This window comes from Chiloscyllium plagiosum, unplaced genomic scaffold (genome assembly GCF_037043375.1).
Source record: "Chiloscyllium plagiosum isolate Xiang-an unplaced genomic scaffold, Cpla_swu_hap1 HiC_scaffold_11, whole genome shotgun sequence".
In the NCBI taxonomy this organism is placed as follows: domain Eukaryota; kingdom Metazoa; phylum Chordata; class Chondrichthyes; order Orectolobiformes; family Hemiscylliidae; genus Chiloscyllium; species Chiloscyllium plagiosum.
The window spans coordinates 70,964,453-70,989,517 of record NW_028270149.1 but is presented as its reverse complement, the minus strand read 5'-3'; the positions used below and the strand labels follow the sequence as shown (position 1 = coordinate 70,989,517).

The window sequence follows — 25,065 nt, the reverse complement described above, 5'->3', positions numbered from 1 at the left end:
CTCCTCAACCTGGCCCATGCATTGAGTTTGAAAACCAATATCAGATCTCATCTTAACCTTTTGTCCAACCGTTCAGAAAAGATTTACAAGGATGTTGCCAAGGTTGGAGGATTTGAGCTACAGGGAGAGGTTGAGTAAGCTAGGGTTGTTTTCCCTGGAGTGTTGGAGGCTGAGGGGTGACCTTATAGGGGTTTCTAAAATTATGAGGGGCATGGATGGGGTAAATAGACAAAGTCTTTTCCCTGGGGTGGGGGACTCCAGAACTAGAGGGCACAGGTGTAGGGTGAGAAGGGAAAGATATAAAAGAGACCTAAGGGACAAATGTTTCATGCAGAGGATGGTGCGTGTATGGAATAAGCTGGCAGAGGAAGTGGTCGAGGCTGGTACAATTGCAACATTTAAGAGGCATCTGGATGGGTATGTGAATGGGAAGGGTTTGGAGGGATATGGGCCGGGTGCTGGCAAGTGGGACTAGATTGGGTTGGGATATCTGGTCGGCATGGATGGGTTGGACCAAAGGGTCTGTTTCCGTGCTGTACATCTCTATGACTCTATTGTCATGTGTACCGAGGCACAGTGAAAAGCTTTGTCTTGCGAGCAATACAGGTAGATCACATAGTTAAATAGCATAGCTAAGTAGATAATAGGGAAACACCGGCAAAAACAAAAACACAGGTACAGGCGAGTGCTAAGAGTTTGAGAGTCCATTCAGTATTCTAACAACAGTATGGTAGAAATTGATTCAAAACCAGCTGGTGCGTGTGTTCAGACTTCTGTACCTTCTCCCTGATGGAAGAGGTTGTTGAAAAACATTGGTAAAAATCAACGAGGTAAAATCATTGCCAGGGTGGGGTGGATCTTTGAGAATATTAGCAGCCTTTCCTTGACATCGGACCTGGTAGATGAATTCTATAGATAGGAGGTTGGCCTTTGTGTTTTTTCCGGGCTGAGTTCACCACTCTGTAACCATCTCCAATCTTGAATGCTCTCAATGGCGCATCTATAATAGTTGGCAAGGGTATTCGCTGTCATGCCAAATCTTCTCAGCTGCCTGAGGAAGAAGCGATGTTGTTAGGCCTTTCTAACCAGTGAGGAGAAAGTGAGGTCTGCAGATGCTGGAGATCAGAGATGGAAATGTGTTGCTGGAAAAGCGCAGCAGGTCAGGCAGCATCTAGGGAACAGGAGAATCGACGTTTCGGGCATTAGCCCTTCTTCAGGAATGAGGAAAGTTGGTCCAGCAGGCTAAGATAAAAGATAGGGAGGAGGGACTTGGGGGAGGGGCGTCGGAAATGTGATAGGTGGAAAGAGGTCAAGGTGAGGGTGATAGGTCAGACTGGGGTGGGGGCGGAGAGGTCGGGAAGAAGATTGCCGGTTAGGAAGGCGGTGCTGAATTTGATGGATTTCACTGAGACAGGCTGGGGGGAGGAGAAATGAGGAAACTGGTGAAATCCGAGTTCATCCCTTGTGGTTGGAGGGTTCCTAGCCGGAAGATGAGGCGTTCTTCCTCCAACCGTCGTTTCACTGTGGTCTGACGATGGAGTCGTCCAAAGACCTGCATATCCTTGGTGGAGTGGGAGGGGGAATTGAAATGTTGAGCTACAGGGTGGTTGGGTTGGTTGGTCCGGGTGTCCCAGAGGTGTTCCCTGAAACGCTCCGCAAGTAGGCGGCCCGTCTCCCCAATATAGAGGAGGCCACATCAGGTGCAAAGGATGCAATAGGTGATATGTGTGGAGGTACAGGTGAATCTGTGGCGGATATGGAAGTTTCCTTTGGGGCCTTGGAGGGAGGTGAGGGGGGAGGTGTGGGCGCAAGTCTTGCACCTCCTGCGGTTGCAGGGGAAGGTGCTGGGAGTGGAGGTTGGGTTGGTGGGGGGTGTGGATCTGACGAGGGAGTCACGGAGGGAGTGGTCTTTACGGAATGCTGATAGGGGAGGGGAGGGAAATATATCCTTGGTGGTGGGGTCCGTTTGGAGGTGGCGGAAATGGCGGTGGATGATGCGCTGTACATGGAGATTAGTGGGGTGGTAGGTGAGGACCAGTGGGGTTCTGTCCTGGTGGCGGTTGGAGGGGCGGGGTTCAAGGGCGGAGGATCGGGAAGTGGAAGAGATGCGGTGGAGGGCATCGTCGACCACGTCGGGGGGGAAATTGCGGTCCTTGAAGAAGGAGGCCATCTGGGATGTGCGTTTTTGGAACTGGTCCTCCTGGGAGCAGATGCGGCGGAGTCGAAGGAATTGGGAGAATGGGATGGCGTTTTTACAGGGGGCAGGATGGGAGGAGGTGTAGTCCAGGTAGCTGTGGGAGTTGATTTGTAGTAGATGTCCGTGTTGATTCGGTCGCCTGAGATAGAAATAGAAAGGTCGAGGAAGGGGAGGGAGGAATCTGAGACTGTCCAGGTGAATTTGAGGTCGGGGTGGAAGGTGTTGGTGAAGTGGATGAACTGTTCAACCTCCTCGTGGGAGCACGAGGCGGCGCCGATACAGTCATCGATGTAGCGGAGGAAAAGGTGTGGGGTGGGGCCAGTGTAGTTGCGGAAGATGGATTGTTCCACATATCCTACGAAGAGGCAGGCATAGCTGGGGCCCATGCGGGTGCCCATGGCTACTCCTTTCGTTTGGAGGAAGTGGGAGGATTGGAAAGAGAAGTTGTTCAGGGTGAGGACCAGTTCAGTCAGTCGAAGGAGGGTGTCTGTGGAAGGGTACTGGGTGGTACGGCGGGAAAGAAAGAAGCGGAGGGCTTTGAGTCCTTCGTGATGGGGGATGGAGGTGTACAGGGACTGGATGTCCATGGTGAAAATAAGGCGTTGGGGACCGGGGAAGTGGTCCCATCACTTTCCTTGCACAAAGAAAAACTGATCTGACCTCTGATGCAGTGACTTTTGGGATAGGTTAGTCAGGACGCGTCGGAATAGGTGTCACCACTCCAGTGGTGGAAAGAGTACAAGGTCACAAAGAGGTTGTTCAGTCCCTTCAATCTGCCCAATCAATCAGTAGCATCAAAAGTAACACAATTTTATCTGTCCATCTTTTTAGTTTTGTTGTCCTTCACACATACCGTCCTATCAAATCTATCACCTACAGTGTTTAGCTGACTTGCCTCAACAGTTTATCATGGTGAGATTTGGAAAGAAATGCTTCTGAATATCAACCTGACCAGCCTTGTGCTAAACTGAAGTTAATTTGTGATAACCCCAAAATGAAACTTATTTCTCTCCCCCTCTTTCCCAACTTACCTATGATTCTTTTAATGATTTTGAAACACCTTAATTAGTTTATGCTTTAATCCAAATAGAAACTTAAACTGAGGAGAGATTGTATAGGTAATCATTTTTCAACCAAGCTACTGTTCCAATGAATCTGTGTTTACCCTTCTCCAAATGCTTTCTGGTGCCCAGAACTGAGCATAGCAGTCCAAATGTATCTGTGTTCAGAGGAGTTTGGCAGTAGGAGGGTTAACAAACCGAATGACATGATGTTTTGTGACATTGTGCAATCCCAGTATTTAAAGCAGGTCCTGTAACTTTTAAGAGGTTGAGGGGATGGGGAAGGGGGGAGGTTTATCGAAAAGCCTTTGATATCAAGATACATGGCAATCCTTTTCTAAGGCCTGCTTATTTCATTTGAGTGTGTTGAGCAAGCTGGAATTTGTCATTGTGATTTGCGCAATTGTGAAAAGGCTGAGCCAGAATTAGCACCACCACCTTTTATTGGCAGGTGACCAAATTGTTCACCACCTCACTGTGTACTCCTAGTTAGAGAAGCACAGTTGAGCAGTGGTTTCCAAAATCGCCCACCCAACAGCCTCCAGAAATCCCCTCCACTTTCCAATTAGATCCAAAGTATCAGCCATTCATCTCCCCACCTTGGTTCCATAGCCCTGTCACCTCGCACTATCTTCCTTGCTACAGGAGTGAGTGTGACTAATTCACAGCATTCCCATCAACGTTACCCCAGCTTTTCTAAATGCTGCTGCACCTGGTACTTCACAGTGTGGGAGACTGGGTGACAGAGGGCAGGAAAGGGACCCATTGGTACTCACCCGAAGAGACAAAAGCTCGCAAATGAAGTTGATTTCCCTGACAATGGCAGAGAGAAAGAACGCCAACTTGCTGCACGTGTAAGCTCAATGCTCTTCTCGCCTGCACAGCACCAGCGATAGGCCTTCCCTTCCATTGGCCTGTATTCTAAGTTGTCAGTGAATGTGTGCTGGCCTGGAGGAATTGTAAAGTTTGCATCCAGCTGCATGTATGAAGACCGGTGGCTGGTCACTTGTTACTTCAATACTATGGAATTTGCAAAGTACTGCGTTTCAGTTGAGCTTATGGGAATTGCTTTTTCGTGTGGTTTTGAAATGCAAAATGATTTTTTAAAAAATTGTTCTTGGGGTGTGGGTCACATTTGAGAAGGACAGAATTTATTGCCAGTTCAAATTGTCCTTTAGAACTTGGTGGTGGGTCACTGACTTGAATTGCTGCACTCCTTGAGGTGTAAGTACAACGACAGAACTGTTAGAAAGGGAGTTATGGAAGCTTGATTCAGCAACAGGGAACCGACAGTGCTATAGTTTAAAGCCAGGCTTACATGTGACTTGGAGTAGTGTTGCCATCCACCTTCTGCCTTTGTCCTTTTCGATAGTGTGTCCTGACTTGTGCCTTGTGGAAGGTGGGCAGGGGGTCAGAAGGTTAGTTACTTGCGACAGAATTCTCAACATTTGTCCTGCTGTTGCAGCTAATGTTTTTTGTGTGGTTGGTCCAATTAATTTCAAGACAGTAATATCAATGAAATTTCACTGGCTTATCTGCAGTAACCTGTTAGCAGTGCCAAGCAAACAGAAATGGAGCCTGTAGATTTTGCTGATAAAAGACTATCATGCAGTGCAGGTCTTTTCTCTCTCAAGCTTTTGATCAATCCCACACTTGTTCCTCAGCAATAGCTTGTTAATAGAGTACTGTACAAATGTGGCACAGTGCGGAGTGCCCGTACCTCTAGCCATGATGTAGAGGTGCCGTTGTTTGACTGAGGTGGACAAAGTTAAACATCACACAACACCAAGTTATAGTCCAACAAAGTACAAGCTTTCAAAATGCTGTTCTATAGTCAGGTAGCTTAGTGGGACAGGATCATGGAACACAGAATTTATAGTAAAAGATCAAAGTGTCCTACGATTGATGCGATGTATTGAACAAACCTAGATTGCTGTTCGGTCACTTAGAAAGGGGATGCAGGTTTTGATTGATTAATATAAAAATCCCAGAACTCCTTTCAAGTCACATTCCTGAGATAACTTAAGGTTTTATCAGCATATATATTAAAAAAAAGTGACATCTCAGCTCAGACAATATGTTGAAGGTGTAAGGTTGGAGTCTGTCTGTGTCTCAACATTGAGTCAGACTGGTTCTGTTTCCAAAGTAAGAATTTATAAAATGTCACATGGACTGACTGCCCACTGATTGTGTCTGTGCTTTTTGAACAATAGAATGTATCTGCAATTTCAATTCTGCAAATGCAAATTCACCCTATCGACTTAGACTTGTGTGTGTGTGTGGTGTGGGGAAGGGGGGGGGGGGGGGGGGCGGAAAAGAGAGAGGGGGGTGTGAGGTGGGGAGAGTGTGGGGGGGAGGGGGTGTGAGGTGTGTGTGTGTGTGTGTGAGAGAGAGAACACGTGTGCTTGATAGTGTGTGCACGAGTGTGACGGAGTATTTGCCTGTTAAAAAAAAATAAAACTCCTGGAAGTGATGTCTTACCAGCTGAGTTGTATTCAGCTCTGTGAGATTAAACTGACCAGGACCTGCTGAAGATGTACGGCAGGTAGCATGTACAAATCCATGTGAAAAGGTATCAGCACCCTGATTTATAAACGGAAGGGGGAAATTAGAAAATGGCAACCGTTTTCACTACTGAATACAATTTACAAAATCCTGCCTAAGATCATTGCCCACTGGGTCAGGTCTGCTCTGGGATTGATGGGAAGGTGGGGGGTGGGGGGGTGCCTCCACACTATCCTGAACCAGGAGAAAGCCTTTGACAAGCTAATGCGCATGGACATGTGGGATGTGCTATCCAAAATGAGCTTTGGGGAGGGAAGCTGCAACTGGATCCGACTGCTCTACACCAATATCATGAGTGAAATCTCCAATGGGTGGGAATTGGAAAGCTTCCCAATCAGATGCGGAGTCGGGCAGGGCTGTCCACTCCCTCCTGCCTTGTTTTGTGTATTGTATAGAGCCGAGTCCATCAGGAAGGATGCGAGCCTCAGAGGGACGGCTATTCCTGGCAGCGGAGCCCTGCAGGTCAAAGCCTGCCTGTATATGGATAACATGGCCGTTTTCTGCTTGGATCTGCTGTCCGTGCACAGACTTAAGAACATCTGTGACCAGTTCGAATTGGCTTATGGACCATGTGCAGGAGGTGGGATTAGTTTAGAATGGCATCACAGTACACACAAACATGGTGGGCCAAAGGGCCTGTTCCTGTCCAGTACTGTTCCTTACTGTATATAACTGTTGTATTGTAAGATTTCATCATAATTTCTGCGCCTTACCAGGTCGTGGCTACTTCTAGAAATTTAATAAGTTTTTGAAAATCATGTCCCAATGTTAAAATATTTACTGTAATTGCAGCTTTATACTCTCCTATTTACAAATGTAACTTTAAAACACTTCCCCTTTAAAACATTTGTCCTATTGTCATGTTGCTGACTGGGGCCACTCCTTCAGAAGCATTTTTTAAAAAAATAACGCCTTCAACTTGGCCAGAAGTTGGGGGTGGAATGAGGAGGAGGCGGTGTGTTGAAGAAACATATTTTTTTTTAGTGCAGACAGTCCTGTTTAAGGAGTCCAGTTTGGTATCAGGGAGACCAGTTCACCGTGCAGTTATAGGATTGCTTTTGTTTGTTGTCTTGTGTCTTTGTTGGATCTGAAATTCAGGTGTGCTTCAGGCACTTTTCTTTTTCAGCTTGGGTTCCAGTTGCTGTGTGTCACACAAGAACAGCGTCTCCCCACCCCCAGCCCCCCACCCTCCCACCCCCAACCTATAGGAATTTGCATAAGAAGTCAAGGGCAATCATTGGGTGCCTACATTGTGTAGGCGTGCCTCACCCAAACCGGCTGTCTTGCATGTATTTGTGTCTGAGTCATAGTGAAACATTAGGCAGTGGCCGTTGGAGTTGTAGTTCTCCTTTTCTCATTCAGCCATTTCTGTCGGGAGCCAACAAACCAGAGAGAAAATTTTGGGTTGAGAAAGAACAAACAAATGTTTGAAGGAGGAACTGCTTGACTACCTGGTTCCGTCTTGTGGAACCGGCTCGGAGTACGGGTTCACATCCAGCTGTTCTGCTGTTTCACAGGTGCTGGCTCTTTATGTCTGACTGAAGCTTTACCTGCCTGTGTTGCAAACTGATAGGTGGATACAAACAGCAGCATGGAACATTCTGCTTCTTAAGGTAACTCTCAGATCCCTCGGTGAACTGGCGCTGCACCATTTCTTTACGAAGTTCCAGACGCAGTCTGGTTTTGGCGCTCACTGCCCTGTCTTTTCTGTCGAAACTATGGTGGTTGTGTGGTTGCACTGGTCGGTGCAGAGCAGCCTATGTCCTAGTGATCTCTCTTGTTAACCATTAAACCATTTTGCTGAAGCTTGTCGTGCTGGGAGAAGCCAGAGACAGGTGGCTGTATTTAGTGCGATCGAGTGAAGCCTGGCAGGATCTCATTTCTGTAGTGGGCCCAATGCCCTCAGTGCTCTGAAAAGGAGAGGGTGTGCAAGAGCTCTGTTTCGTTTTGACTTTACATTCTTAATTGTTCAGACCTGTTTTTGACTTGACATACTTAATTGCCTCCCCCTCCTATCCACTTTCCTCCCTAAACAAATATCTACAGCAACCTCTTGTTCCGTGTTTCAGCTGGAGCACTGTCGGTCAGACCAGGTGATCAAATGTAAAACTTGTTTCTAAAGGCAGGGCAATGGGTGCATTTACCCTCCCGCCATTCCCTCACCTATTCCCTCAGCTACTGCCAGCCCCTTTCTCTATACTTTGCTATTAATGTCAGCTGCTTTGATTACTTGGCACATCCTCAGCCTTTGGGAGGCAACGTTCCTGCCCTGTTTCTTTACCAAACCTGTAAGGTGTTGATGTAATATAGGGTGATGGAAATCCTACTCCAGAGACATTGGTTGAAGTCTGACAGAATAAGCCAGTCAAATGAGGAACGTGCTGGAAAGACGCTCTGGTTTTATGTTTGTTCATCTATTATTACTTTTGCTTTAATGGAGTCATGAACAATGGGTGGATTCAGGCTGGTCTATTTGTGAAAGAAGGTGTTGTCTGTCCATTGCTGACTGAAGGCTAGAAATTGCTGATTGCAGCTGGATAAATGGAGCTTGGTGCTGTTCGAACCTGATGAATGGCGGAACTGTGTCCCAAAGCTGGCTGCGAAACAGCAACTTACTGATTTTTCAGCTTGCAACGAATTGTTTGGGAGCGGAGTTTCTTTCCAAGTATTTTTGTATAGGTTTTTAACATAATTGAAACTGTTTTAATGTGGGCAAAACTGCAATCAACAATGTACTAATCAATATACTGTTCGGCTGTCCAAATAAGGAATTCAACGTCATTTGGTTTTTATTGTCCCTCTGTTGCCTTATGGGGCGTGGTTCCACAGGTGCAAATGCTGTCTAGATAACTTGCCAAGGTGAGAGTCAAAAAATGTGTGCTGGAAAAGCACAGCCAGTCAGGTAGCCAAGATGGGCATAGCTAACATGTGAATCTTCACAGTGTGACTTGACAGGTTAATAAAACTACTGAAGACCTTATAGCTGAAGGTGATCCTCTCTTCAACCTCTTACTCTCTCCTCCCAGGTCTCTTGTGGGGCAGTGGTAGTGTCCCTGCTTCTGAACCAAAAGGCTCAGGGTTCAAGTCCCACCTGCTTCAGAGGCAGTAATAACATCTCTGAATAGTTTGATTAAAATTAACTTACTCTCTCTTCCGTAGCCTTGTACACCTCCCAGACTAATGAGATTTAATCTCACAGCCCCAAATCAGGCTGGACCACACCAAGTGCTGTCTGATCTCATTTGCTTCTGCCAAACCTACTCACTGCTTCAGAGTTGTCAAAGATAATGCTTGGCTCATTCTCTCCACTATGTCCTGTCTCCTTGGACTCCTTTTACCTTCCCTTACCATTATCACTTCCAACAATAAGTCCAAAGAGCCTGTTATACAACGATGGTTAATGTCACCCATTCAACTGTCTCTGCTGCACTATCACTCCCAACCTTGGTATCCTCTTGTCAAGATTTTTCCTAGCTTCCCCCACCTCACCAAACTAATTTCTTTTCTAACTCCTTGGCCCCTCGGAGGCGATCTCCTCCACAAACTTTTATCTTCTGCAACTTTGACCCCATCATCACTAAGCTGTCGAGCATAACATTTCCTTTTCTGGCCTACGTTAGCTGGCATTCTGAATGGCTTTCATCTCATCAGGGCATAGAGTCATAGTCATAGAGCTGTACAGCATGGAATCAGACCCTTCGGCCCAACCTGTCCACGCCGACCAGATATCCCAACCTAATCTAGTCCCACCTGCCAGCACCTGGCCATATCCCTCCAAATCCTTCCTATTCATATGCCCATCCAAATGCCTCTTAAATGTTGCAATTGTACCAGCCTTCACCACATCCTCTGGCAGCTCATTCCATACTCGTACCACCCTCTGCGTGAAAAAGTTCCCCTCTCACCCTAAACCTATGCCCTCTAGTTCTGGACTTCCATTCCCAGGGAAAAGACTTTGTCTATTTATCTTATCCATGCCCCTCATATAATTTTGTAAACCTCTATCAGGTCACTCCTCAGCTTCCGACTCTCCAGGGAAAACAGCCCCAGCCTGTTCAGCCTCTCCCTATAGCTCAAATCCTCCAATCCTGGCAACATCCTTGTAAATCTTTTCTGAACCCTTTCAAGTTTCAAAACATCTTTCCGATAGGAAGGAGACCAGAATTGCATGCAATATTCCAACAGTGGCCTAACCAACGTCCTGTACAGCCGCAACATGACCTCCCAACTCCTGTACTCAATACTCTGACCAAGAAAGGAAAGCATACCAAACACCGCCTTCACTATCCTATCTCCCTGGGACTCCACTTTCAAGGAGCTATGAACCTGCACTCGAAGGTCTTTTTGTTCAGCAACATTCTCTTGGACCTTACCACTAAGTGTATAAGTCCTGTTAAGATTTGCTTTCCCAAAATGCAGCACCTCGCATTTATCTGAATTAAACTCCATCTGCCACTTCTCAGCCCATTGGCCCATCTGGTTCAGATCCTGTTGTAATCTGAGGTAACCCTCTTCGCTGTCCACTACACCTCCAATTTTGGTGTCATCTGCAAACTTACTAACTGTACCTCTTATGCTTGCATCCAAATCATTTATGTAAATGACAAAAAGTAGAGGGTCCAGCACCAATCCTTGTGGCACTCCACCAGTCACAGGCCTCCAGTCTGAAAGACAACCCTCCACCACCACCCTCTGTCTTCTACCTTTGAGCCAGTTTTGTATCCAAATGGCTAGTTCTCCTTTTATTCCATGAGATCAAACCTTGCTAACCAGTCTCCCATGGGGAACCTTGTTGAATGCCTTACTGAAGTCCATATAAATCACATCTACTGCTCTGCCTTCATCAATCTTCTTTGCCACCCTCTTATTTCCCCTTTCAAAACTGCTTTCACCAGCCCCCTGTTCTCTCCCCACAACCCTGACAAAAGTCGTTTTTAACCCTTTGGGGGAACTCTTTGAACTTCTCCTGCACGCATTTCTCTTCCACCTATCTTGCCCTCCAGCCTGTACTATTTGAAGCCCTGCAAGCATTTACCCTCTGCTCCATTCTCTCCTCATGTATAAGTTGTGCATCAATGACACAAAGGCATGAGCTAAGATGTAAATTAATTCAGCAGCTGATGTGTTTAAGTTAAACTAATGGGATTAACTGATGATAATGTTCCCTCTCCATGCCCCCAGTGCCTCTGTGTCATCAGACTGTTTGACTTGACAGCCTACATTGTTTCAACGACCATTTATTCCAGTCAAACATTGGAAAGACCAGTGTCTTCGCCTCTTGTCACCAATACCATTTGGGTCCAGTCACCGTTTAAAGGTTCAACGGGTATCTGTAATTTATGTCTAATTGGACTTAGATCTCGTCATCTGACCTTGGGTATTATTGGACCGTAGCTTACCCCCTCCTATTGCTGTAAGGTTTTCCATCTTCTGCCCAATATCTTCCATCATTCAAATCTCTGCTTCCCATATTCTACCCAAGACAAACGCTGCTTATCCATCACCCACGTCCTCATGGATCTGCAATATCATTTCCAACTCTCGATTCCTGCCCATGTAAATGCACCTCCCACAAAATGGCCCTGCCAAATTCTCTGTTTGGCTCCAGCATCATGTTTCTTTTTTTCCCTTCATCTGCCTGCAAACATGTCCACTCTCCAAGCTCCCCCAACACCTTCCCGTTAACCACCTCCCAACAACCACAGCTTCTCCACTTCCCATTCTTCATTTTGATATTCTCCTTCAACCCTCTTGGACATAGCTTTTGGGCACCAGTCCTCATGCATTTCTTCATTGCATTTTTGCTATTACTATGGTTGTGCCTTTGTGAGGAGCCATGGAATGCTTTTTTGTGTTTAACTTCTGCATTAATATGAGTCAATGTTACTGTCAAGACTTATTTATTTGGATAGTTCCTCTCCTGTACAGAAATTGATTTCCTCCCATACCCTCTTGAACTGACTACAATTCCCACCGAAGAAGTTTGGGTTTAATTTTATCCTCGGCCAATCTAACAACAATCCGGTCAATCTATTCACAGCCACCATACCCAAATGGAGCAATAATGGAGCAATAATATCATTGTGGGCGGCTGCTGCTGCCTCACAGCACCAGAGACCCGGGTTCAATTCCCGCCTCAGGTGACTGACTGTGTGGAGTTTGCACATTCTCCCGTGTCTGCGTGGGTTTGCTCCGGTTTCCTCCCACGGTCCAAAGATGTGCAGGTCAGGTGAATTGGCCATGCTAAATTGCCCGTAGTGTTAGGTAAGGGGTAAATGCAGGGGTATGGGTGGGTTGTGCTTCGACGGGTCGGTGTGGACTTGTTGGGCCAAAGGGCCTGTTTCCACACTGTAATGTAACCTAATCTAATCTAATACAGCATGGTCGCAATTGGAAGAAACATAGCACTCTATCGGTGCCCAGCAAGATCCCTCAATGATGTGATAATCAGATCTACTTTTACGATCTTGATAGAGGGGTAGATGCTGATTTAAGACACCAGGGTTAACTCCTCTGCTGTTCATCATCAAAATATCTTTGGGATATCTTTGATGTTCAGTTGAGAGGGTAGGCAGGGCCTCACTTTGAGAGTGAGACATGAAGCTTCAACTCTCTGATGGAAAGGAAGAGTGTTACTAACCGAGTTGCAGATGACACTGTCTGATCAACCATGGACCCAAAAGAAGAAAAGGCAATCATTGCTTTCTGTCCTCAAAACTTCCTCTCTCTCATTAACCCTCAACCAAAAAGAAACCCAGACTCCTTCACTGTTCTCACTGCTCCCTTCCACCCGCACCCCCCTGCCCCCCACCGCCACCAACACCAACCTGCTGATGGTTTAATCTCCGCAGCTGAAGGCAGAAATGGCTTCTAGCCAAATGCAACTTCTCTTCTCATTATGTCACATCTTCTCCTTGACTGGCCAGGAAGAAAATGGAGCCTGTCCTCCGTCCTCAATAGCTAATGAAATTAACTTGGACCTGTCAGTCGTCTCTGTGCTTGGCAACCTGCATGCTCTTTGTCCCAGCCCATTTTGTCACCTGTTTCTTGTCCCTTTTACTCTTCTGTTCTTCAGATATTCCTTTCTTGACCTTCCCTTGCTACTCTATTTCACTGAGCTACAGGAAACCGATCTAATAGCATTGTTGTTGGAATCCAAACCCACAGCTGTCGGGGTTCCATAATCCATTCTGACAGAACAATGTAATATCCACTTTCTAAACCATCCACATTATGTGGACTTCTCAAGGTCTGTATTTACTATTTGTAGAAGTGGACATTAATGAATCCAGACATGGCATACTACCAAAATCCACAGAAATCATGGGACAACTGCAAACACATGGAGGCTAGTTGTGGTCTGACCATTTCATCTACTGTACACCAGTGGTTGTTCTTGGAACTTGAGGGTCTCTTTAGATGATTGAAACCTTTTTTTTTGCTGAAGATATTTCCAAATCACATCACTTGTGTTCAGTATCTGAATCCAACAATGTTCTTCCTGACTGTGCAGCGCTGACATACACTGGATGTGGATTCCTGGTGAAATCCAAGTCCTGGATGCCTTTATTTCTGGCAAAGTAATATTAAATGGATGCAAATGCCTGTGGAACAAAAGATGGGCTAGGCAGAGGCGTGGTTTATTTGAATGAATGCAAACTTCTAGATGCTAGCTGGCTCTAATATTTGGTGTTTCATTTAAGGCAAGGAAAGCATTTAATTTTATGACTAAAGCCATGTTATGATCCTCCAGTGTGTCTTGAGATACCCAGAACATCATCATAAACTGCCAGTAAGTTTAATAACATTTGGGGGATTGTGGGTCATACTTTCCAGTGAATGACGTTCCATTGCGAAACTTTTAAAATGCACATTCCTCTGTTGTAATATGTTTCCAACTACTATTAACCAAACCAGTAGGTTGGTGGTTACCTAAAAAAATAATAAGCATAAGTATGAGTGTTGTTAAGTATTTGGACTGAAAGTTCATAAATTTGACTAATTAAAGCTGTTGCCTAAATTTTCTGAAACGAAAGATTGAACCAGTGTTTATTTGCTAGTTGAATGAGGTCTGATGGGAGATGATTCCTTCATCTACATGCCCAGACAGTAATTACATTCAAGCATTGTTTTCTTATGGATTCAAGTCTTGAGAATCTGTTTGGACAGTCGTGAATAAACATCCAGTTCATTAAAGTGACACTTGTGGCTGCCTTGATAGCTTAGTGGGTAAGGCAACATGACTTGGTGGCACATTGAACTTGTGCACTTCAGGAATATCCGAGGTTTCAGTGTTTAGGTTTTGTAAAGTTTGACCTTGGTCAACATAGCAATAAGGAAATATTGACTGGTCTGTATCTGCAGGTTTGGCAGGAGGTAAGCACTCAATCAGGTTTCCATGTTATCCTCTGGTCTTTGTTGTGATAAGGATTTGTCTGTGTTATGCTTAGTAATTGATTTGGTTTCTCAAGGCTTGCAGCCAGACTTGAGCATTTTTGATGGCTGGTTAGCTTTCATGAGCTGAAACAGTCATGACTTTTGCCTTCAGCAGAAACAAGGGAAGATAATTGGAAGATGGTGGGGGGAGGAGGACAAACAACTTCTTGACTTTAGACCAGGGATAGGGAAATATTGGAAGCCACATCACTGTAGAGTGTGTTCTTGGCGTTTGACGGAAGTGTGTGTTTGTTGGGCTGCTTGTTTAGTCAGTGGTTACAGGGGAAACAAAATGTTCCATTCCTTGGTGTGATCGTCCCTTACCTCGATGAGATCACAAACCCCACCTAAAATGGTGTGAGAATCTGACAAGCATGCTCCACTTTACAAGTGGAAGGTCGGGTATTCAGGCTGAAATGATCAAGAATGATTACAGAAGCTTCTTGTAATAGTATCAATATATTCATTTGATAATTTTTTAAAAAGTTGTAACTTCCATGGGACATATATTGTATGTCAGATTTAGGCTATGTTAATTATACTTGTAAAGAATAAGCTTTATTAGTAATTGACTGGCAGTTTGTTTTGTACTTTAATCACAACAAACTTGCAATCAAGGTTTCCATCATGAGTAAAAAAACTGAATGTAATGTTCCTAAGATCCTAATGAGTGATAAATGTGATCTTCTATTGCAATGATCTTCCCAGAAGGTTGATTGCCATAGATCTCCCCTCTATTTGTCCTGTATTGTCCTTACACATTCTACATAAGTCAACTACATCCAGTCCATTTCATGAATTCTCTCTTCTACTTCTCTCTCCCATATTTTCCATCAATCCTTCCTTTCAGTAATTTGTCTCTGTCTGCTGCCTGCTTGGATGACGTGATCATATTATTGAGACTTTTTCTCTTTAATTTGCAGCGTTTCTCATTTGGGTTTTCTGTCTGCATAAGATATGAGGAACATTCTCATACATGTTTACCACTTTAATGCAATCGGTTTATCAATCATCTCTTGGCTGTGTTTCTGAGGCACAGAAAATAGATGGCAAATGGCAAAACATAGCGCCTCTGCATTCTTTTCCAAAGATTCTGTCTCGATTGTCTCAATTCTCCAACAGATCTCACGATCACATTTCCTGTCATCCACAATAATCTGCTAGTGGGTATGTGAACCAAAGCACTTTTTCCAGGACTGGACCATTTACTGCCCCTGTCTTGTGCTGCATATAAGGAGTATGATGTGAAATCTTACCCTGGCCTCAAATGTTCAATTCTGCAATTGTTTTGCTTATTCTACCCTAAACCTCACTTCCCTGTTCTTTTTTCCATCAAAGTTTTCCAGGTTCTGTTGAGGTTAAAGCTGAGGATGGAGGACCCGAAGTAGGTCATTCTGACCAATGAGTCTGCTCCACTGTGCAATGAGATCATGGCCGATCTGATAATCTGCCTCAGTAGACCTTCTGAGAATTGACAATGGTTTCACAGTCATCATTCGACTCTTAATTACAGATTTTTAAAAATTGAATTCAAATTCTACTATCTGCGATTCGAACCTGGGTATTTGGATTAACAGTCTAGTGATAGTATTACAAAGTCATCACCCTCCTCTAGAATCTTGTAGGTCCCTTAAGAATCTTCTTTGATTCGAAAAAGTTGCCTCTCCTCCTCCTAAAGTCTAACCTACTCAACCTTTCTTCTTGAGACAGTCCCTTCACACCCAGTATCACCATTGTGACCTTTCTCTGGACTGCCTCCAATGTTATATTCTTCCTCAGATAAGGGGCCAAAAACTGTTCATTGTTCTAGGTGTGGTCTGGCAGTGCTTTGTTTAATTTTAGCATGATTTCCCTATTTTATATTCCATTCCCTTTGAAATGAAAGGCCAACATTCCATGTGTCTTCCCTATTACCTGCTGAAATTGTATGCTAGGTTTGTGTTATTAAAAGAAAGCATAACATTATCTCTGTCCTCTCTCTTGTTCTCTTCGACTCCTCTTTCTCCCCTGACCCCAGCCATTGACTGCTCCTCCAATGTGAGAGGAGGCCAATGATCTGGTTTCAGCACTTGGTTTTTCATCAGTGAAATACCTGGAGAAGTGCTGGCTTTGGACGAACTCCCTGAGTGGGGATCGAGGACAAACAATGACAAGATGTTGATGCTTTCGTATAATAAGTGACTCTCAAGATATGTATAGTGAAGCTAAGAGACTGTGCGTTCACAGAATAGTTACCTCGCAAGTGATTGTGTAGCTTTTGTTTGCATGATTCAATCGAGACCATTCCGGAGTTTGTGTTTTTTGGCAGTTAAATTTAATTGATTTTGTTTGTTGGTGTAGCAGAGCATCCAAACAAATGAAGGCCCTGAAAATGGCCATTTTTCTCACAGTTCAGAAATTTCAAAGTCCATTTGAATGTGTAGAGCTCGAAGAAGGAAAAGGAAGCCAGTCTCTGCACTGTGGTCACACACTGGTCTGGTTTGGAGTCATGTCACCTAGTTTAACCACAGCCATCTTGTTGTTTTGAGCACTGGAAAGTTGAACAGAAATGTGCACTGACACAAAACAGGCCAGTTGTGTTGTTGTCCCCTGTGTTATCTGCATGGTCAGATCATTTTGCATATTGAGATTTTATTTTGCATCCTTTTTGTATTGTTGGATAATCCAAAAGATGTTCTCCACGTTCCCTAGTATTTCAAAGCTTTACAGAGGCTTAGCCATTCAGTAAACAATCAAATGTGTGATTCTCAATAAAAGTAGTCATTTTATACCTGTTTCTGTCTACAATTTTAGAATCTTCCCTGTGTCTCTTTTGATCAAGCACAGAGAGAAACATCTTCAGGAGAAGTCATTACTCTGCTCACCACACTTCATTATTTTTCCTCTTCCTCAACTAATGTTTAATAGAAATTAGGGAAATAATTTTCTGCCTGGATACTACATCAAAAGCTTTTATGAAAGCTCCCCTCAACTTTTTTTTAAATTCTACCTAAACCACAAAGAAAGGACAATTTGTGCTTTGTACAATTAAGAAAAAAAAATAAAAGGTTGATTTTGATTTATGTTCAATATCTATATAATGTTTTCATAAATTAGTACCAACATCACAATATCTTCAAAGCCTTTGTAGCAGTAACCTTACTGTAAAGATGCCTTCGTGCGAGATGTGTTTATTTTAATACAATCTGCTGAGACATTTATTGCAATTATTGATTCCAGTTCTTGCGGGGGGTTTGAACACATAATATTCAGTGAGTCTGCTCTGTCGCCCAATCGGAGCATGGCTGATCCAATTGTGGTACTTCATCAGGCATCTTCCCCAGCATGCTCCAATTCCCTTCTAGGTCAAAAAGTGGATTACGTAATTGAGGACACACTATAGGGCAGTACCAGGTGAAATGAAAAACTGATGTTTTAGCTGGTCATTAGAGATCCCCATGTATGATTTGAAAAAAGGCTGGAGAATTCTCTTGCTGTCTTGACCAATGCTTGACCCTTGACTATAACCATCAAAAAAAGTGGCATTCATCTTATTACTGGTTTGAAAGCAGCACATTAAAGGTGTTTGACAGTAAGACACAGCTTTCTGTATATATTGGAACTCCTTTTAACTGCTTTTTAAAAAAAAAATGCAAGTAGGAGAGATCTTGATGACATAACTGGGAGAGAACTATTTTACCTCTTGGTGAATCAATAATTTAATATTTTTAATAACCATGGTTAAAAGAGCCATTCTGTTATGCTTCACTGGAGTAAAACATTGGAAATCAAGCCCTCCTATACCTGGATTAATTGCAAAAGTTAAAGATTTTGTAAAAATACACACATTCCTAATCCTATCTGACTTTGAGACCCAGTTTGATGGAAATCATTGAGCAGGTTTTGTACTTAATAAAAATCACCATTGATTATAAATAAATGGTTTGTAGCTACAAATGAAAGATCGTGAGCCATCAATAATAATACACAGACATAATGTGTTCCATTAGGAAATGGTTCACTTTTAGTATTACTCCCAATTGTAATAAAGGAATCTTTTGCAGGAGATTAAGCTTTTTTGAAGTGCTTAGTTTGGAAGTAGTTTGTAGAGCATTGTTACTGGCTCAAGTTTTTATGGTTCCATGTTCAAATAATGGTTTTCAGAGTAGAATCCTGTTTCAGAATTTTGATTATTATTTCCGCAGGTAGGATTCAGGGAAGCAACTTACTTCAATATGGTTAAGATTCAGACCAGGCATGAGATGACAAGTATTTAATTAATGAGCTTCCCCATTGATGTCATTTTCCTGCATGCTTAACTAATTGATTATGGGGTCTTGTTTCAGCAATGGGTGAGCCTCTTGTGCTCTCTATATTGGGATGTGCATGCTTGCTTCTAATTAGAAACAGCAGGAGATAACCCAGAGATACTAACAAACATTTTGTATTTTTTGTCTAAACCAGGATGCTAAGTGTCAGAAACAGAAAAGGTTCTGAAGATGGTGACTAACTCAGTGAGGTTTTTAAATAGAAAGCTGTAAGGGCAAGTTCTCAGCAAACTCGTATGCAAAGCCTGCAATGGGGCTTGAGTAGATCCAGGGATGTGGAAAAGCTAAGAGTATTTAATATTATGTATCATTATATAAATGTAAGTGCATGGATTGGGTTGATCTGATTGTTGTTTTTGTTCACCAGTTGTGCAATAACACAGGTTAGTGATTGGTCTCTGGCCTCTCCTCATTCAGTGTTTATAATCCCTGTAAATGATGGCTGCAAAGACTGGTATTAGCATTAACTTCCAGTTTGGGCCATACAACACCATTGTTAATTCCTGGATCACACAGTATTGTATTTGCATTGTAGACAGGCCACCTACCCGAGTGACTACTATATCTGAGAGCATATCTGAGACAAATCCATAAGGGAACCTCTTGTGCAATACCCACTGTCCCCTCAATCACCACCACCTCCAATTCTCTATGTACCACTGTTAGGCTTTAATATATTTTGTGCATTTAAATTTGATGTTTGTATTTTACTAAAGATTTCAAAACATCTCCCATTCAAGCACAACCTTAGAATGGATTTTTCTTTGCAGCGGTGACAATCATTGCTTAAAATTGAAGATTTTCCTGTCAGTTGAGGATCTCGAAATTTCTTCATATTACAAGAAATACCATAGTTCCAGTATTTGGTCACCTTTTATTCCAGATAATTTTTAAATTGAATTCAAATGTCATCATCTGCCATGATGAGATTTGAAACCATCACCTCAGAAACATTAGGCTTGGTTCCAGATGGCAAGTCCAGGGGCATTACTGCTATGACACCACCTCCCAGAACTCTGCTCTCAGTCAACTCTTGAGCTGTTTTGGTTTTCTGACCATTAAAGGGTTTCTAGTGCTGGCATACAAAGCTCAAGCCAGGAGAGTGTATTATTTGCCCCTCCATTGGAGATGCTTGGTATTGTGCAGGTCAAAGTAGCCTACTTGATTGGCATTGCATCCACAAATGTTCATTCCTGCCAGCATCAATGGCACAGTGTGTAATATCTCCAAAGTATACTTTGTAAGTTTGGCAAAGCTCCAAAGATAGCTCCTTCCATAACCACGAGAACGACCATCTAGAATGTAAAATGCAGTAGATACATAGGAACACCACAACCTGCAATTTCCCTTCCAAACCACTCCCCATCTTGACCTTGAAATACGTTGCTGTATCTTCAATGTTGCTAGGTCAGTGTCCCAGAACTTCCTCCCTGACACCACTGCCTCGTACCAAATGGACAGCAACAGTTCACCACCACTTTTCACAAGGGCAACTACAGATGGACGATAAATACTGGCCCAGTCAGTGATGTCCATATAAGAAAAAAAAAATCAACTTAAAGGTCCTGAGGTTGTTATTAACACAAACCTAACAGAATCCTGCCTAATTCACCCCAATTTAGGTTCATGGAGAGTGAATTTTTAGCCACACTCACTGTCCTGTTCAACATCCAAAACCCATTCTATTGAGCCATGTTCCTTCCAGCTCTTGATCTGGTTCTAATTTGTAATATTTCTCATTTAAATTCACAGAAGATAATACTCATTTGCTTAAAAAAATTGACTTTATAGTATCGAGGTTAAGTAGCTGCACGGATTTGGATTGAGCTTCAAGCCTGAGGAAATCCCATGGAACATAGTAAATGGCAATAATCCTGAAAAGAGACAGGTCTTTTCATGTTTGATTTGATTAATTGTTGTCACATATACATAGGTACAGTGAAAAGTTTTGTTTTGCATGCAGTACAGGCAGATCATACCAGACAAAGATCATAGGGTGATTGAACAGAGCGAGGAATACAAGGTTACGGCTGCAAAGAAGGTGCACAAAAGGCAAGATCAACATTTAAATTTGATATTTGAGAGGTCCATTTAGAAGTCGCATAACAGCAGGGAAGAAGCTATTCTTGAACCTGTTGGTATGTGTGTTTAAGCTGTTGTATCTTCTGCCTGATGGAAGAGGTTGGAAGAGATTATAACCAGTGTGTGTGTGTTCTTTGATGTTGGCTATGTCTCCGTGGCAGCAAGAAGCATTGATGGAGTCAATGGATAGAAGGTTGGCTTGTGATGGACTGGGCAATGTTTGCAACTCTTTTTAGTTTCATACATTCTTGGGTAGGACAGTTGCTGTACCAAGACATGATGCATCCAGTTAGAATGCTTTCTATGCTACATCAGTAAAAGTTGGTGAGAGTCCTTGTGGACATGCTGAATTTCTTTATCTTCCTGAGGAAGAAGGGGCATTTGATTCAGTTAAGCACCTTCCTTTTTAATCTATTTCCATGGTTATTTTAACCTCCTGAGGCATGATGATCCTCAGGTTAAATCACCACCAGTGGTCTTTCTTTGATACAAGAGCAGCCCTGTGGTCTGGTAGGACTCTGGTGACTTTATCTCAAAAGAAAATGGCTCTTTTTTTTTTCTCCTAAAACATGTGTTCAATTCTGAGCCACAGACCTACATTTGATGTTGACTTCCCTTGTGATGTGCCATCAAGGCACATGGTCTAAAGAGAATTTTCTTATTGGCTCAATCTATGCAACAGGGGTCTGGCTCAGAGAGGTTCTTAGATGGTGGGTGTGAGGGCCACAACCTCAATTGTGTCACAACATCACCCTCTGGATGGTTTCTTCCAGAGTAAAGAATGTATCAGGTTGAACTGAGACACAACTGTCAAACTGCCCATTGGTGTTTCCCAATATAAAAATGACAATATGGCACATGGATGAGCATTGTATTTAAGCATTAGTGGCTACTTCTAGAAGCAATTGTGCTGCTGCTGTAATGTGGGGAATGAGGCCTACTTTTTTGTAGTATACCTGACGCAACAAAAGCAACTATTTTGGTACTTGGAGATGTGACTGAAGAGGCTTGAAATCACAAGGTTTTCAAGGTATATTAACACGTGCTTGTTAAAGTTTGAAACAACACCTCCCACATTATCTCTAGGTTTGATCAAGGTTGTTTGAGGTTTCTAGCCTTAAGTTGCTTAGCCTGAAAACTATTGATTGTATTGATATGTCAGTTCAAGTGGTGGCATCATAGGGAGCTGCACATTTTCCAGATTTTGAGGTTCTCGTTATGATGAGATGGTCTTTGATCTGTGAATCTCTTGGCAACTTCTTGAATTGAAAATGGAAATTCAGAAGTTGCTGTTAATGATTTTCTGAACCTTCATTGAAGACTTTGAAGTAAGAAATCAATTAGAAATCATTGATGCTACATGACCACTGTGCGAAAACCTTTGCATCAGTTATGCTTTGTAAAGTGAATCATAGTTTGGTTTTAGCAGTCTGTCTTTGTTGGACAACATCTCTGGCCCAGAAAAGCTGATTTTATATTTGTGAAATGTCAATCTTTGCTATTTCTTGCAAAGGATTTTTCTCAATTGAAAGTAGTAAATTGTTCTTGGTTTGGTATTTCAGCTTCAATCTAAATTCTATGTGCTTGTACCGAACTGAAATTTTTTTCCGATCAGTTTATAAAAAGTGATTGATTGATAAAACCTCCTCATTTCCTACATTGCTGTCTATGAATATTCTTGCATGTTCCTCATGTTTTTGATTACATCATTGTTTCTGGTCACAGGATTTGAGAGATCTTCAAGGTCAGCTTTCTTCAAAATTCATGGTTGGTGCTCTCTTTCACCATGCTCATAAAATACAACCACTTCTACTGATGTCAAATTGAAGGTGGCCAGAACACTGGAAGTGCAGATTCCTTCATTTAAAAACATATAGGTGTTAGTACATCATACCACTGTGCCCACTCACCTTTTTGACTGTATGCACTCTGAAGCTTGGATTTCCAGTTCTTCAAATTATCTTTGAAACTCTGGACCCCTTTTCCTCTACCCCTGCCCCACCCCACCCCAATCCTGTCTGTTCACTTGCTCGTTTTTCTTCAGCAGGTTGCATGGATTGACATAGCAATTGTGCCATGTGGTGAATCTCAATAGTTAACCATGTCATTTTACTATTACTTTCCTTAGCTCTTCTTACAGCTCTATTGCCTCCCCTTCCACCAAATACTCTGAATCTAACTTGCATCAGAGCACAATTCTGCAGGTGACATTCTGGTCTCTAGATAATGTAACTGTTCATTGAAGGTTAATAGTCAAGGCATCCTGGCTGACCCATGTTCTCCTCATGTCACATCCATGCACGCATTAACTCATATTTATATCAGCACCTGTGATATTTTTCTAAACCACTCCACAGAAGCTTTATCGTACACAGTTTGGCATTGAACCCGTTATGGACCAGGCCAGACCCCCTCAAAATATTTCAACAAGGTAGCCCAGACCCTACCTTTTCCAGTTATTTTAAGCCAATGTAGAGTGGATATACCAGGAATGATGCAGCTGGCCCAACCACTCAGTTTTAAACAAAACATAATTTAGAATAACGTAATTTATCTTAAAACCCATTCGACTATCGCAACTTAATGATGATGTTCCAAATACTTGCAACATCCCCACAAATACTCCCTTGGCAAAAACAGTAAAATCAAACACAGGTTCTTAGAGTAGAGATGTCAGAGAGACAGGGTCAGTGTGGAACTGCTTCTTTGGATTCCCAGCAGCTTCTCTAGTTTTCCAGCTGAAACTTGACCAGCAGCTGCAAACAAATCAGCTTGCTCAAACCAAACCATAACAACCCAAACCCTGAACTGAGAGTACTGGCTACTCCCCTTTCATTGTCTTCTCAAGTAGATATTTCCAGACATATCGGAACCTCTGCCTTTACGACCCCTTTTGGAAAAGAAACAAGGACAACATAATCTTGTTAAGGAGTAGCATCGTACAAAAACCATACAAGTGGATATTAGGGCAGGAGCTCAAAAGCTTGGATAATATGGTAAGTTTTAAAGAAGTTTCTGAAAGGAAGGGAAAGACAGTGATTTGGGAAGGCAGTTTAGAAGCTTAGGACTGAGTTAGAATGATGAAAATCTGGGTTGTGTACAAGTCAGAATTGTTTCAGACAGGAGCACAGATCTGCAGAGGGAGGACTGAGGTCATGGAGGCATTTGGAATCGAGGATTAGCGTTTTCAAATCAAGCCTGCATTCGAATCCAATACAGGTTGGCAAGCAGAGTAGGTGGGTGGATATGGGATGTGGAAGAACTTCAGATGTACAGGATCCTGGTCAGTACAGGGAACCATGTGTTTTTCCACACTGTTAGTTCTATGTGGGAACTAACTGGCCTGCCTTTTTTTCTGGGATGAGCTAACACAGCACAGGTTCAGGCTTGAATGAGGACCTTCCAGACTGCACCCATATCTGGCAGTAATTGATCGATTGAGCTATTGGGAGTCATTCTATTTTTGTCTTCCACTAATGCGCATTCCCATTAATTCCCTATTTAATAGGACAGTGGCAGAGCAAATTCTAGTTAATTAAAAGAACGGATGAGATGATGGGATTATTAAAAGTAATTATATTTTATTACATATTGAATACATTATCTTTCAAAATGTGTCTCATCACTTTATAACAAAATAGTTGAGTTAGCATTTGCTTCCAGAACACACAGTTTTTAAACATCGGTTTAATATTTCTTGCAGTTTAAATGTGGTGCGTTTTGTATGAGGAGAAATATCAGCTCTTTGTTTTTCCCCTCATGAGCAAGGAATGTTGAATTGCTGGGTGTATTGTGTATCTCTGTGTCTCTGGTTTAGCATGTTCTGCCAGTCTCTATTTCTCCATTGTTGCTAATGAGCAGTGTCCCTTTTATAATCCACTTTTTTTTTTTTCCGTTGAGTTCAAAGACCAAAGACGTATCCGTGCAGGGGTTGAGGAATAAAGAGGAGGCTGACCTGGTGATTCTTCTGATCCTGAGCCAATCCCACTGATTATATTTGTAAAGCCCTCTTGACAACTGTTTTAGAAATGTGACTTTGCCAATTGATGATGGATATGTTGCCAAGTAGAAGGTTATGACATTGTGATACCAGGCAGTACACACAACATTGGCATTTGGCTCGCTGTAGTGCATCTTTTCACCCAATTGGATATAGTGCATTCAATAACAATTTGCATTTACGTTGTCCCTTTTAATATGGTAAAGCCTTTTGAAGATTGACTATCCAAAAAAAAAAGGCAGGTGACCAAAGAGGTAAATCTATAAGGATGTTTCTTCAAGAGGGAAAGCAAGGTGGACAGATTTAAGGAAGGAAATCTAGAACCTCAGGCCTTGACAACATGGCTGCCATCATTGGGACAATGAGAGTGAGGCGTAGTCAGAGTGCTCAGAGGGTTGGCTGTAGAATGTTTCAGAG

General features: G+C 42.9%; 1 protein-coding gene across 4 annotated transcripts in view; it reads left to right on the top strand.

Annotated features, from left to right (window-relative positions):
* The window catches only part of elf1 (E74-like ETS transcription factor 1), a 275,549-nt gene that overhangs the window by 85,410 nt on the left and 165,074 nt on the right, over positions 1-25,065 (top strand). For 2 of the 4 annotated variants that reach the window (XM_087992157.1, XM_043704486.2), the window contains exon 1: positions 7,140-7,436. The exons of the other annotated variants lie outside the window; for them this stretch is intronic. The gene's annotated coding sequence lies outside the window, so the exon portion shown is untranslated. Of the gene's footprint in view, positions 1-7,139; positions 7,437-25,065 lie in introns of those variants that run through there. 4 annotated transcript variants of the gene reach the window in all.